Source organism: Tamandua tetradactyla, chromosome 26 (genome assembly GCF_023851605.1).
Source record: "Tamandua tetradactyla isolate mTamTet1 chromosome 26, mTamTet1.pri, whole genome shotgun sequence".
Classification (NCBI taxonomy): domain Eukaryota; kingdom Metazoa; phylum Chordata; class Mammalia; order Pilosa; family Myrmecophagidae; genus Tamandua; species Tamandua tetradactyla.
In genome coordinates this window covers 20,092,637-20,105,136 of record NC_135352.1, presented here as the reverse complement: position 1 = coordinate 20,105,136, position 12,500 = coordinate 20,092,637, and the positions used below count along the sequence as shown (strand labels likewise).

Here is a 12,500-nt window from a genome sequence, read left to right as displayed (position 1 = left end):
ACTCCAAAAGATAGGAATCAAAGGTAAGTACCCCAATATGATATTGGGAATATATGAAAAACCAATAGCCAGCATTGTACTCAAGTTTGTAATACAAGTCTGGGTGCAAGTAGTACCCAAATGAGTAAGATAAAATAGGCTTTAAGAAAAAAGCAGTTATGAGGGACATCAATGGTCATTATATACTGATAAAGGGGAAAATTCAATAAGATGTAAAAATTACAAGCACATATGCAACTATAGCAGAGTTCCAAAATACATGAAGCAAATATTGACAAATCTGAAGAGAAAATCGGATTGTTCTGCATTAATAATAGAAGGCTTTAATATATCACTTTCAATAATGGATAGAACATTAAGTCAAAAAATCAGTAAGGAAATCCAAGATTTGAATAACACTCTAAACCAACTAGACTTAACAGACATATATGGAAAACTTCACCCAACAAAAACAGAATACACATTCTTCTCAAGTGCACATGGATCATTCTCCAGGATAGACCATATGTTAGGCCACAGAACAAATCTCAACAAATTCAAAAATATTGAAATCATAAAATGCATATTCTATGATGACAGCCACTGACACTTTATTTTGTCTCATTTCCCTCTTCCCTCTTTTGATTGAGAAGATTTTTTCCATCCCTTCATGCTGAGCCCCAGCTCATTCTAGGATTTTTGTCCCATGTTGCCAGGGAGCTTTACACACCTGGGAGTCATGTCCCATGTAGAGAGGGGGAGGGCAGTGTGTTTGCTTGCTACATTGGTTGAGAGAGACAGGCCACAACTGAGCAACAAGAGAGGTTCTCTCTTAGGCCTAATTTTAAGTAGGCTTAGCCCATCCTTTGCAGAGGTAAGTTTCATACAAACAAACCCCTAGATTGAGGGTTCAACCTATTGATTTGGTTGTCCCCACCGCTTGTGAGAATAACAGGAATTCTCCAAATAGGGAGACTGTATTTTCCCCCTTTCTCATCATTCCCCCAAGGGGACTTTGCAATTACTTCTTTATTCACTGTTCAAATCACTCTGGGATTTATCAGGGCATCATACTGGACAAACCTACAAAATCTCATGCCCTATTCAAGGTTCCATGTACGTACAGTGTTCAACTAACCTGTCCATATAAGTTATATTAGGAAATGCATTAGTCAAAACATAAATACAAATTTTGGACCAAATAAACATTTTTTGCTTTAGTTTCACACAGAAGTTGAAGTTTTAAAATATGAACGACCATCTATTTTCAACACCCTGCAATATTAACATTCCTTCATTCTTCCTTATGCAATAAGCGTTTTTTAATTTGTACATTTAGTCACTATCACTGTACACTTCAGGCATTTGATATGGACATAGTCTAAGTACCATACAAACCACCTGCATTGACTCAAGAAGAAACAGAAGATTGCAAAATCTAAGCACTAGTGAAGAGACTGTATCACTCATCAAACTCTCCCAACAAAGAAAAGCCTAGGACAGATGGCTTCACAGATGAATCATGCCAAACCTTCCAAAAAGACTTAGCTCCAATTCTGATTCAAGTCTTCCAAAATATTGAAAAGGAAAGAACACTCCCTAGATCATTCTATGAGGCCAAGATCACGCTCACACCAAAGCCAGATAAAGATACCATAAAAAAGAAAACTATAGATGAAATCTCTTATGAATATAGATACAAAACTCTTCAACAAAATATGATCACACTGAATCTAATAGCATTTCAAAGAATTACATATTACGATTGTGCTGGTTTGAATCTTTGTGGGCCCCAGAAAAGCCACATTCTTTAATCCTCAATCAATATTTCTGGGTGGGAGCTTTTTTCTTGTTTCCATGGAAATGTGACCCACCCAATTGTAGGTAGTTCCTTCTGACTAGATGGTTTCCATGGAGATGTATCTCCACCCATTCAAGGTGGGGTTGCTTACTGAAGCCCTTTAAGAGGGAATCATTTTGGAAAAATCTTTAGCGCCATCAGAGCCATCCAAGTAGACAGAGCCCAGGGGAAGCTAGAGAAAGCTAGCAGATCTCACATGTGCCTTTCTAGCTGAGAGAGAAACTCCAATGTCCTCGGCCTTCTCGAACCAAGATATCTTTCCCCGGACGCCTTCAATTGGACATTTTTATAGCCTTGCTTTAATCTGGACATTTTCATGGCCTTAGAATTGTAAACTTACAACTTAATAAATTCCCCTTTTTAAAAGCTGTTCTGTTTCCAGTATATTGCATTCCAGCAGCTTTCAAACTAGAACAACAATCAAGTGGGATTTATCCCAGTTATGCAAGGTTGGTTCAGTATATGGAAATCAATTAATATAACACATCAGATTAACAAAATGAAGAGAAAAAGTACATAATCATCTCAGTTGACACAGAAAAGACATTTGACAAAATCCAGCAGCACTTCTTGATAAAAACCCTTAGGACATTAGAAATAGAAGCAAACTTCATCAACATGGTAAAGGGCATATACGAACAGCCCACAGCTAACACTGTACTTAATGGTGAAAGATGGAAAGCTTTCCATCTAACACCGGGAATAAGACAAGCATGCCTACTGTCAACACTGTTATTCAACATGCACTGGAAGTTCTTGACAGTAATTAGGGAAGAAGAAAAAGTAAAAGGCATCCACACTGGAAAAGAAGACATAAGGGTTTCCCTAGTTGCAGATGACATGATCCTAACAACAGAAAATCCTGAAAATTCCACAACAAAATTCCTAAAGACCATACATGAATTCAGCACATGGCAAGGTACAAGATCAACACTCCCAAATCAGTAGGGTTTATACACAATAGCAATGAAAAATTAGAAGTAATCAAGGATAATATTCCATTCACAGTACCACCCAAGAGAATTAAATACCTATAATAAATCTAACCAAAGATGTAAAGGACTCGTACACAGAAAACTACAAGGCACTGCCAAGAGAAATCAAAGAAAACCTAAGTAAATGGAAGGACATTCTGTATTCATGGATTTAAAGACTAATTATCACTAAAGTGTCAATCCTACCCAATGCAATTTATAGACTTAATTCAATCCCTATCAAAATTCCAACAACCTCCTTTCTGGTAATGGAAAAGCCAATCATCAAATTTATATTGAAGGAGACTGCATCCCAAATAGCTAAAGCAACTTTGAAAGAGAAAAATGAAGTTGGAGGATTCACACTTCCTGATCTTGAAAATTATTATAATTTTTTATTGCCACAGTAAGAAAAAACAGCATGATACTGGCAAAAGGACAGATGCATAGATCAATGGAATGGAAATGAGAGCTCAGAAATAAACCATCACCAATATGGCCAAATGCCTTTTTTTTTTGGTAAATATTTAGATTTTTATTTGGGCAATTTAATATAACAATATAGCACTATTTGATGTTTAAAATTGCAAAAGAATATTAAATTCACAAAAGTTGTTTCTTACACATTATTTGATATCTTTATTTTCCAAGGCAACAGTCTATAATGAAAAAATGAGCCGGTATTTTATGCAGCTCAAAATCAGAGCACGACTTTTTTTTTTTCACTATAGTAAAATACATCAAGTACACAGTATCAGCATGAAGTAATAAAAAATTTTGGAAAGAATATAAACAGATACATTAATAAGCATTCAGCAGACAATTCTACTTTAAATAATTTTCAGAATTATTTTTAAATTTCACTGAGGAAAAACCTTAAAGCTTCTTCTCTTTTCTGGAGCTTAAATAATGAGTCATGTTCTAGTTCAAGAATTCACCTTGTTTCTTCAGAAGTCTTAATTTTTATACTTGCAACGTGTTCACCGGCAATAATAAGCCTTTGAATTTTTGCACTGCCTACATAAATCTGATAGATTTTGGCATCTCTCATTAGTTTTTCCACAGGATATTCAGTATTATACCCATTGCCTCCGAAAAACTGTACAGCATTGTTCTATTTGCTAGGTGCCGGAATGCAACACACCAGAGAGGGATTGGCTTTCAATAAAAGGGGATTTATTTAGTTAATGTATAGCTCTTCAGAAGAAAAGCAGCTTAGATTCAACTGAGGTTCTTTCTTACGTGGGAAGGCACAAGGCGATCTCTGCTGGTCTTCTCTCCAGGCCTCTGGGTTCCAACAACATTCCCCGGAGTAATTCCTTTCTGCATCTCCAAAGAACTGGGTCAAGCTGCGAGTGCTGAAATGAGGTATGCTGAGCTGCTAGGGCTGTGCTACATTGAACTCTCTCATTTAAGCACCAGCCAATTAAATCAAATATCATTCATTGTAGCAGGCACACCTCCTAGCCGAGGTGCAGATGTAATCAGAAACAGATGAGGTTCACATGCCATTGGCTCATGTCTGCAACAATAGAACTAGGCACCTTCACCTGGCCAAGTTGACACCTGATCTAACTACCACAAGCATCAGTAGCCAACCGATTTGCAATATCTCCAGCAAATGCCTTTGCAATAGAGGCATAAAAGGTATTTCGGTGACCAGCATCGACTTCCCAAGCTGCTCTCTGGTAACCTAATCTAGCTAGTTCAACTTGCATTGACATTTCAGCAAGAAAGATATTCCTTGGTGCTCTACAAGCAGCTTTCCAAAAGTTTTCTTCTCCAGGGCATACCTGGTAGCTTTATCTAAAATTCTTTGTCCAACAGCACTAGCTACTACTGGAGGTCTGGTTTTAACAAAAGCTCCCATTGCAATTTTGAAACCAGCTCCTTCACCAATGAAAACATTTTCTTTAGGCACTTTCACATCTTCAAAAACAATTCCTCTTGTATCTGAACATCATTGGCCCATATTTAATGCCTCTCTTCCAATCTGGATTTCTAGAGTATCTGCATCCACAATAAATTCAGTAAAGGCTTTACTAGCAGGAGCCTCAGGATCCTGATTGAAAAAGCCAATAAAAAATAATAATTAGCTTGTCCTTCATTGCTTATCCAAGTCTTCTGACCACTAATAATATACTCATCTTCTTTCTTTTCTGCTTTGGCTTTTATACCAGCAAAATCAAAGCCTGCTATAGGTTCTGTTACACACAAGGCACACATCATTGGCTCCTCTGTCATCCTCCCCAAATACTTCTTTCATTGTTGATCATCTCCAGCAATAACAACAGGCACTTGCTCCAAAGAATTTACTTCAATAGCAGTCTGAACCCCAGTATATCCATAAGCTATCTCTTCAGTAATTAAACAAGCATTCAAAATTTCCAAGACCATGGCCCTCACAACTCTCTGTAATGTGTGTATTCATCAAACCAGGTTTCCATGCTCTTTTAATCAGGGGAACAGGGTACGTTGCAGTTTTATCATATTCTGCAGCAACAAGGATTATTTCTTCTCCCGCAAATTTACGAGCAGTAGCAGTAGCTTGAAATTCCTTTTGCTGTGAGTTCCTGGTTCACGTTGTCCGGCAGCTTCTTTATGTTGCGATCGCCAGTAAAACCAAGAACTACTTCTCAGGATCCCACAGCTTAACCTAAACATTGCTGCCATGCTGGCTTCTGATCCAGGTATTCAGATGCCAAACAACTAGGCAGAGCCGAGATACTATCTCTGTCCATCAACAAAAGAGGTGCTAAAGCCATCTGGTACCATCCCAGGGGAGGGACATAGGCCAGAAACTGGGGCTTTGGGCCAGGGCACCATGTGAGAGAATGATGGTCTGTTTGGTAGAAGAAAGGGGGGCAGGGAGGCACCAGGGAAGAGGGGAGTGGGGGTAAGGGGTGGGTGTAGGGGTGGGTGTAGGGGTGGGTGCAGCTTCTCCAAACCCAATTCTGTGACCCTCACCAGCACCTTTTGCACAATCTTGAAGGGGGTATTGAGGGGTTAGATGCCAGCCAGGGGCCTGACTGATTCCAAGGGGGAGTCCCAGAAGAGGGTTCACTTTCTTCTGGTCCTCTGAGTCCTCTGTCCTTCTCTGGGAGAAACAGGCTGATGGTGTTACAGAAAGTCAACCGGAGGGTGCAGTGGCCAGGACCCCACATGGCAGGCAAGAACTCTGCCACTGAGCCGCCTTGGCCTGCCCCCAGTTGACTTCTGACAAGGTAGTATGATGATTATATGTTATGGGAATACGTATCTCAATAAAATTGCATTAAAAGAATCAATCGCATGTCCATGTATTAACAATAAATAGGTGGAAACAAATTAAAAACACAATGCCATTTACAGTTGTTCAAAGAAAATGAAATATTAAGGCATTAATGAAAATCATAAAATGATGATGGCATAAACCAAATAAGGCCAAATAAGATGGAGTGACATACCGTTTTCTTGGGTTGGAGGATTTCACATAGGGAAAATATCAATTCTCAAACTGATTGGTAAGTTTAATGTAATTCTTAGCGAAATCCCAGAAAAAAATTTTGAGTCATATACAAGTTTATTCTAAAATTTATATGGATAGGAACAAGACCTGACGTAGTCTTCAAAAACACGATTAATGTCAAGGAATCACCCAACATTAAGGCCTACCATAAAGCTATAATAATTAAGACAGAGTGGGACTGGCGGGGGGTATAGACACAGATCAGTGGAACAGAATAGAGAACAGACAAAGAAGCACAACCTACGGCTAGGCAGTGTCCTTAAACTTGACCTCAAAAGCAAGACCCATAAAAGGTAAAATGGATAAATCAGGCCTTATTAAAAAAAATAACCTTTGGCTTCGTGGAAAACCTTGTTAAGAGGGTAAAAAGGCAAGCACAGAATGAGAGAAAACACTTGCAAACCACAGCTCTGACAACGAACTAATTAATATCTTAAATATATCAAGACCCCTCAAAACTCACGGGTAAACAGTAAGTAGCCAGCGCTGTCTACTCCGGAGAGCAAGCACCGGGTTAAGGAGCGCATTTGCGGCCACCACGCCACACACCTTCAGGGATGAGGAGTCTCCTGGCAGAATTTTCGAGGGCCTCACTGGCCAAAGAGGAGTCTCCTTATGCGTCTGGTAAACCTCGCGGGATTTCCGTTGGCCTCACGGGGCATGGCACATGCGCACTGAGGCTCCCAGGGAAAAGGGCGAGGGGAGGTGCTATCCAAGGGTCACGCCAGGTGTGGGAGCCTGCTGGAGTCACTGACCACGCATGCGCGGGGGGAGAGAGCCTGAACAGAGACTATGTTTTCGGCTTCTGGTTTTATGTTTTATTATTATTTTTTTCGCATGGGCAGGCTCCGGAAATTGAACCCAGGTCTCTGGCACAGAGCCACCCTCTAATGCTCCCCCCGCCCCCCCCCCCCCCCCCCCGCTTCCTTTTAAAAAAAAAGGAAACAAGGAAAAGCCAGAGCGAAATCCCACCGCCAACGCATGCGCACTTCCGGTGAGTGGCGCCCTGATTGGGCTCGGGGCCTGGAGTCCCCAGTGGAAGTAAAGTAGGAAAAGTAAAGAAATTTATTAGGTTAGCGTTCATTTGACTATTATGCTGATTCCTGAAGTCATATTAAAGTTGCTGAAACTCCGAATTGGATTCTGTCATTTGGGAAGATGCCTTTGGAAAATTATTCGAAATGCTTTAAGAGAAATTCTTAGATTTTGGTGACTTTCACTAGATGCTTTCTAAGTTCAGAGAGTTTTGAGACTGATGATGGGCCATATGGAAGAATATGTTGAACTTTCTGTTTTATGAATAATCAGTTCAAAAGATCCAGAAAGTACAAAAGAAGCATAAATGTCCATCACAAGATGAAAACGCGGTATGTTATGTTGTTTACCATAAGCTATAGTCAAGAGCTTGATTTGTTACTGAATTTTGGGCCAGACCCCCAAAATGAGTCTCCTGCCCTGTGTCACTTGCATCAATAGAACAAAACCAAATTCAGTGACGCAAAGGAGAACTTTATTCTTTGGCCAAAGAATGGAGAAGAATGGACTCGCGTTCTAAAGACACCTTCTCCTCGCCTAAAATCACCTTCTTCCTGAAGAAAGGTAAGTGCAGTTCTCTTATAGGGGATGTGCAGACGGTCTTTCTCTGCTCTCTGAGCCGTCTTGCACTTGACACTTGGTGCTTTGCTTCTGTGTTTGGCACATGGTGTCCAGCCCTGGCTGGCATCCTGCACTTAGTTTCTGAAAGCAAGCATAGCTCTGACAAAAGTTGGTGGAAGTTCTTAGGAGTGCTAATCCTAGGGTGACACCTCATCTGGTAACTGATTGTTGACAGAGATGATGGTAGTACTTTTGATGGGTCTGTGTAAGAAGATAGGGACAAAGCAAAAGGAGTGTCTAGAAACAAATCTGAAAAGAAAGGTAGATATCAGTTTAATGTTCTCGTTTAAGAATCGGGATCCATGCTTCCTGGTAATGCTAGAAAGATAGACAAATCCACTGTTCTAAAAAAGAGAATTGACTTTTTTATGAAAATGTAAAGAAATTACTGCATAGTCAGATACCAGTGAAATTGGAGTGTCTGGAAACCTCCATTCCTTACTAACGAAGAGTTTACACAATTAATGTTAGGGCTCTTGATGTTTGTTTGTTTGTTTGTTTGTTTTTAACAATAATGGCAAATGGAAGTTATGGCAACCTAAGGGTCAGGATCCCCTCCCTTAGGGGAAGAGGAAAAAAGATAGCTTTAAGCAGGTAGCCACCTACATGACCAATACACAGACCAGAGCCACTTAAATAGACGTTTTGAAGCATCTTTGTAAGATTAGCTACTCTATTTCCTTTATAAGGTATCGTGCTGAATCTACATCTTGTACATTTCAGGAAACCTTGAAATGTTACTGTTACCTAGAAAATAGTTAACTTTGTTAGCAATGTGTGTATGCACTCTCTTGGCTCTGTGCCTCCTTTATCTATGCCCACTATAAAACTCTGCCTCCTCCACTGATCAATGCAGAGAACTGACTTCTATTTGCAAGAGTGCTGACTTCCATTTCCTGATGTGCTGTGATTGGGAAGAAGCTCCTGTTAAACAAGTCCCTAATTAAACCTCATGAGTAACTTTCTGCCTAGCGTATTTTTTGGTCTTGGGCTGAGACTCTTGATGGTTTGTTTTTATAGCAGTCATGACAGATGAAAGTATTGTAAAGAAGGATTTTATAAAACTTAACAGTAGCTAACTTTTCTTATGTAAAGAAGGATTTTATAAAGAAAAGAGTTATGGGCCCCATCAGGCTAAAACAACCTGGGACTTCCCAGGGGCGGTTATCTGCTGCCTTTGTTATGCAAGGTTTTCTGCTGCCTTGGTTATGCAAGGTTGTAACTGCCGGAGAAAGTTTATCTAAGAATGCAACTGAGAAGGTTGAGTAAGGGAGTTTTGCACGAGACAGCTGCTTCTTGTAAGAAGCAGCTCCCATGACTCATGCGCGAAAAATGTTTGTTATCTGCTTCTTGCAAAATGTTCGTTATCTACTTCCTGCATAAAGCAGAACCTGTAACTAATGTTCAACCCTCAAACCCCACACCCTTATCCTGGCCCTCAAAAGGCTTCCCAAAACCCAGGTTCGGGGCTCTCTGTTCCTGCGTGTTCAGTGAGCCCCATGCATGTGTGGTAAATAAACCCCTTGCGTGTTGCATGAGAGAACGTCTCTTGGAGTCCTCCTTTGCGCGGCAAAACTCTCAAATTCTTACATTTGGAGGTCCCACCGAGATCGGCTCTTCGTAGGGGAAGGCTCCAACAGCTCTTTCTCTCGGGGTAAGTAAGGCCTTTTTGTCTGAGGTGCGATCGCTTAGTCTGTCAGACTGGCAGTGACTGTCGGGGAGTCGCGTGAGCACTCCCCGACCGCAACCGACAGACGTGTCCAGGGGTTGCAGGTCACTCTCCCGAGGGACGCCTCGGGATTGGGGGACCTCCGGGGACGCCTGGAGGCTTCCTACAGGGCCGACTCTGATTCTGTTTCCCTTCTGACAGGGGGAGACTCGATCACAGTCATCGGGCCAGTCTGAGCTGTGTCTCTGAAACTGTGTAAACGTGGTGTGCCGGCTCTGTGTGTGTCTGTCTGTATTTGTGTGTTAGGAATTGTTTTTGTTTTACCAAAGATGGGTCAGGGAATGTCGACTCCACTTTCTCTGACCTTAAGACACTGGTCGGAGGTCAGGGAAAGAGGTCAGAATCTATCTCTTATTGTAAAGAAAGGCAAATGGCAGACCTTCTGCTCGGCCGAGTGGCCCTCCTTTAACGTGGAATGGCCTCGTGAAGGAACTTTTCATCTACCCTTGATTCAGGCCGTCAAGTCAGTCATCTTCCGCCCTGACCCGTATGGCCACCCGGACCAGCAGCCCTACATCATGGTTTGGCAGGACCTGTGTGAAAACCCACCTCCATGGGTAAAGCCGTTTCTTACTCCTCTTGGTCAACATAACTCTCCCTCTGTACTCCCAATCAAGGTGCCGGGTCCTTCTCAAGCTCCGAAACTCTATCCTTCTTTGTCTCCTGCAGTCCTACCGGAATCCCAATCGGATCTAATCCTCTTGGATGCAGGTCCTTCTTCCCCTCCTCCCTACCCTTCAGCTCCGGTACAGGACCCCCCCTCTCTTAGCTCACCTTCTCCCTCCTCTAGTACTCTCTCTCCGCCCTCTTCCATTCCCTCTCCGCAGGTTCACCAACAGACGATCCCAGATGAACCAGGACCGGCACATAGTACACGAAGCAGACGAGCACTAAGCCCATCTGATGTGGCGGTCACTCTCCCCCTCAGACCGTACGGGCCTCCAGTGGATGACGGACACGGGGGAGAAATGCCCGCTCTACAATACTGGCCCTTTTCCTCCTCTGACTTATATAATTGGAAAAATAATAACCCTCCTTTTTCCGAGGCTCCCACTAGGCTGACTGGATTGGTGGAGTCCCTTATGTTCTCTCACCAGCCCACTTGGGATGATTGTCAACAACTCCTGCGGACTCTCTTCACCACGGAGGAGCGAGATCGGATCCTACTGGAAGCCAGGAAGCAAGTTCCTGGACAAGACGGGAGACCCACCCAACTCCAGCATGTCATCGACGATCGGTTCCCGCTGCGCCGCCCTAATTGGGACCCGAACACCTCTGAAGGTAGGGAGCATCTGTCCATCTATCGCCAGACTCTAGTAGCGGGTCTCCGAGCAGCCGCACGCCGGCCCACCAATTTGGCCAAGGTAAGAGAGGTTATTCAGGGAGCGGACGAATCGCCCTCAGTCTTTTTAGAAAAACTAATGGAAGCATACCGTAGGTATACTCCCTTTGATCCTCAATCGGAGGATCAAAGAGCCTCAGTGGCCATGGCCTTTATCGGCCAATCAGCTCCAGATATTAGACGCAAGCTGCAGCACTTAGACGGGTTGCAGGACCTAGCCTTGCGAGATTTAGTCAAAGAAGCTGAAAAAGTGTTTTATAAGAGAGAAACAGAGGAGGAAAAAGAACAAAGGAGAGAGAGAGAGAGAGAGGAAAAAGAGTTGGTGAGAGAGAAAAGGAGAACGAAAGAATTAACAAAGATCCTGGCCACAGTAGTTGAAAGAAACACTGAAGGTAGAGGACGAGCTGGAGAAAATCCCTCGGGTCGGCGTTATCGTACCCCTCTTAGTCCAGACCAGTGCGCCTACTGCAAAGAAACTGGGCACTGGGCCAAAAACTGTCCGAAAAAACGGAGGGGTACTAGGCCCCCAAATTGGCAACAACCGGCCACATTGGCTCTAGAAAGTGAGGACTAGGGGAGTCAGGGCTCGGCACCCCTCCCCGAGCTCAGGGTAAAATTTAATGTGGAGGGGGTACCAATTAATTTTGAAGTCGACACAGGAGCAGTAGTGTCGGCCCTCCAAGAACCTATAGGCCCACTCTCTACAAAAAGGTCCTTAGTGCGGGGAGCAAATGGCAGTCGCTACCGCGCCTGGACTACCAAAAGAACCATGGACCTGGGGAAGGGGAAGGTTCAACACTCCTTCCTAGTTATCCCTGAGTGCCCTGCCCCGCTTATGGGAAGAGACTTGTTAACTAAACTAAGGGCGAGAATCACCTTCAATCCTAAGGGGCCAAAGGTGGAATTTTTAAACCCGCTAGTAAGCCAACCTGTAATAACTGCCCTCACCTTGCCAGTCGAAGAAGAATATCAGCTGTACATAAAACCAGAACAGCTCCACAGTTCAATTCCTCAGGCCTGGCTTGAAGAATTCCCTAATTCCTGGGCAGAAGTTGCCGGGTTAGGGTTGGCAGTCAATCAGCCCCCAGTAGTAGTGACCCTAAAGCCCACCGCCTCTCCAATTCGGGTAAAACAATACTACTTAAGCAAGGAAGCCCGGGAAGGAATCAAGCCCCATATAGAGAAATTCCTTGGCTTGGGAGTACTTAAGCCCTGTCAATCAGCCTGGAACACTCCCTTATTGCCGGTCAAAAAGCCAGGGACTAGAGACTATAGACCGGTGCAAGACTTACGGGAAGTAAATAGCAGAGTGCAGGATATACATCCTACGGTGCCAAATCCCTATAACCTGCTCAGCACTCTCCATCCTGAAAAGACTTGGTATACTGTGCTTGATCTAAAAGATGCTTTCTTCTGCCTGCCCTTGCATAAGGACAGTCAACCCTTGTTCG

General features: G+C 43.0%; 1 long non-coding RNA gene and 1 pseudogene across 4 annotated transcripts in view; both read right to left on the bottom strand.

Moving 5' to 3' along the window:
- Nucleotides 1-6,967, bottom strand: part of LOC143669742 (uncharacterized) — a 266,208-nt gene extending 259,241 nt beyond the window's left edge. For all 4 annotated transcript variants that reach the window (XR_013169025.1, XR_013169027.1, XR_013169028.1 and 1 more), the window contains exon 1: nucleotides 6,872-6,967. This is a non-coding gene — a long non-coding RNA (uncharacterized LOC143669742). The remainder of the gene's footprint in view (nucleotides 1-6,871) is intronic.
- Nucleotides 403-5,684, bottom strand: LOC143670002 (medium-chain specific acyl-CoA dehydrogenase, mitochondrial-like; annotated as a pseudogene).
- Nucleotides 6,968-12,500: the final 5,533 nt, after the last annotated feature.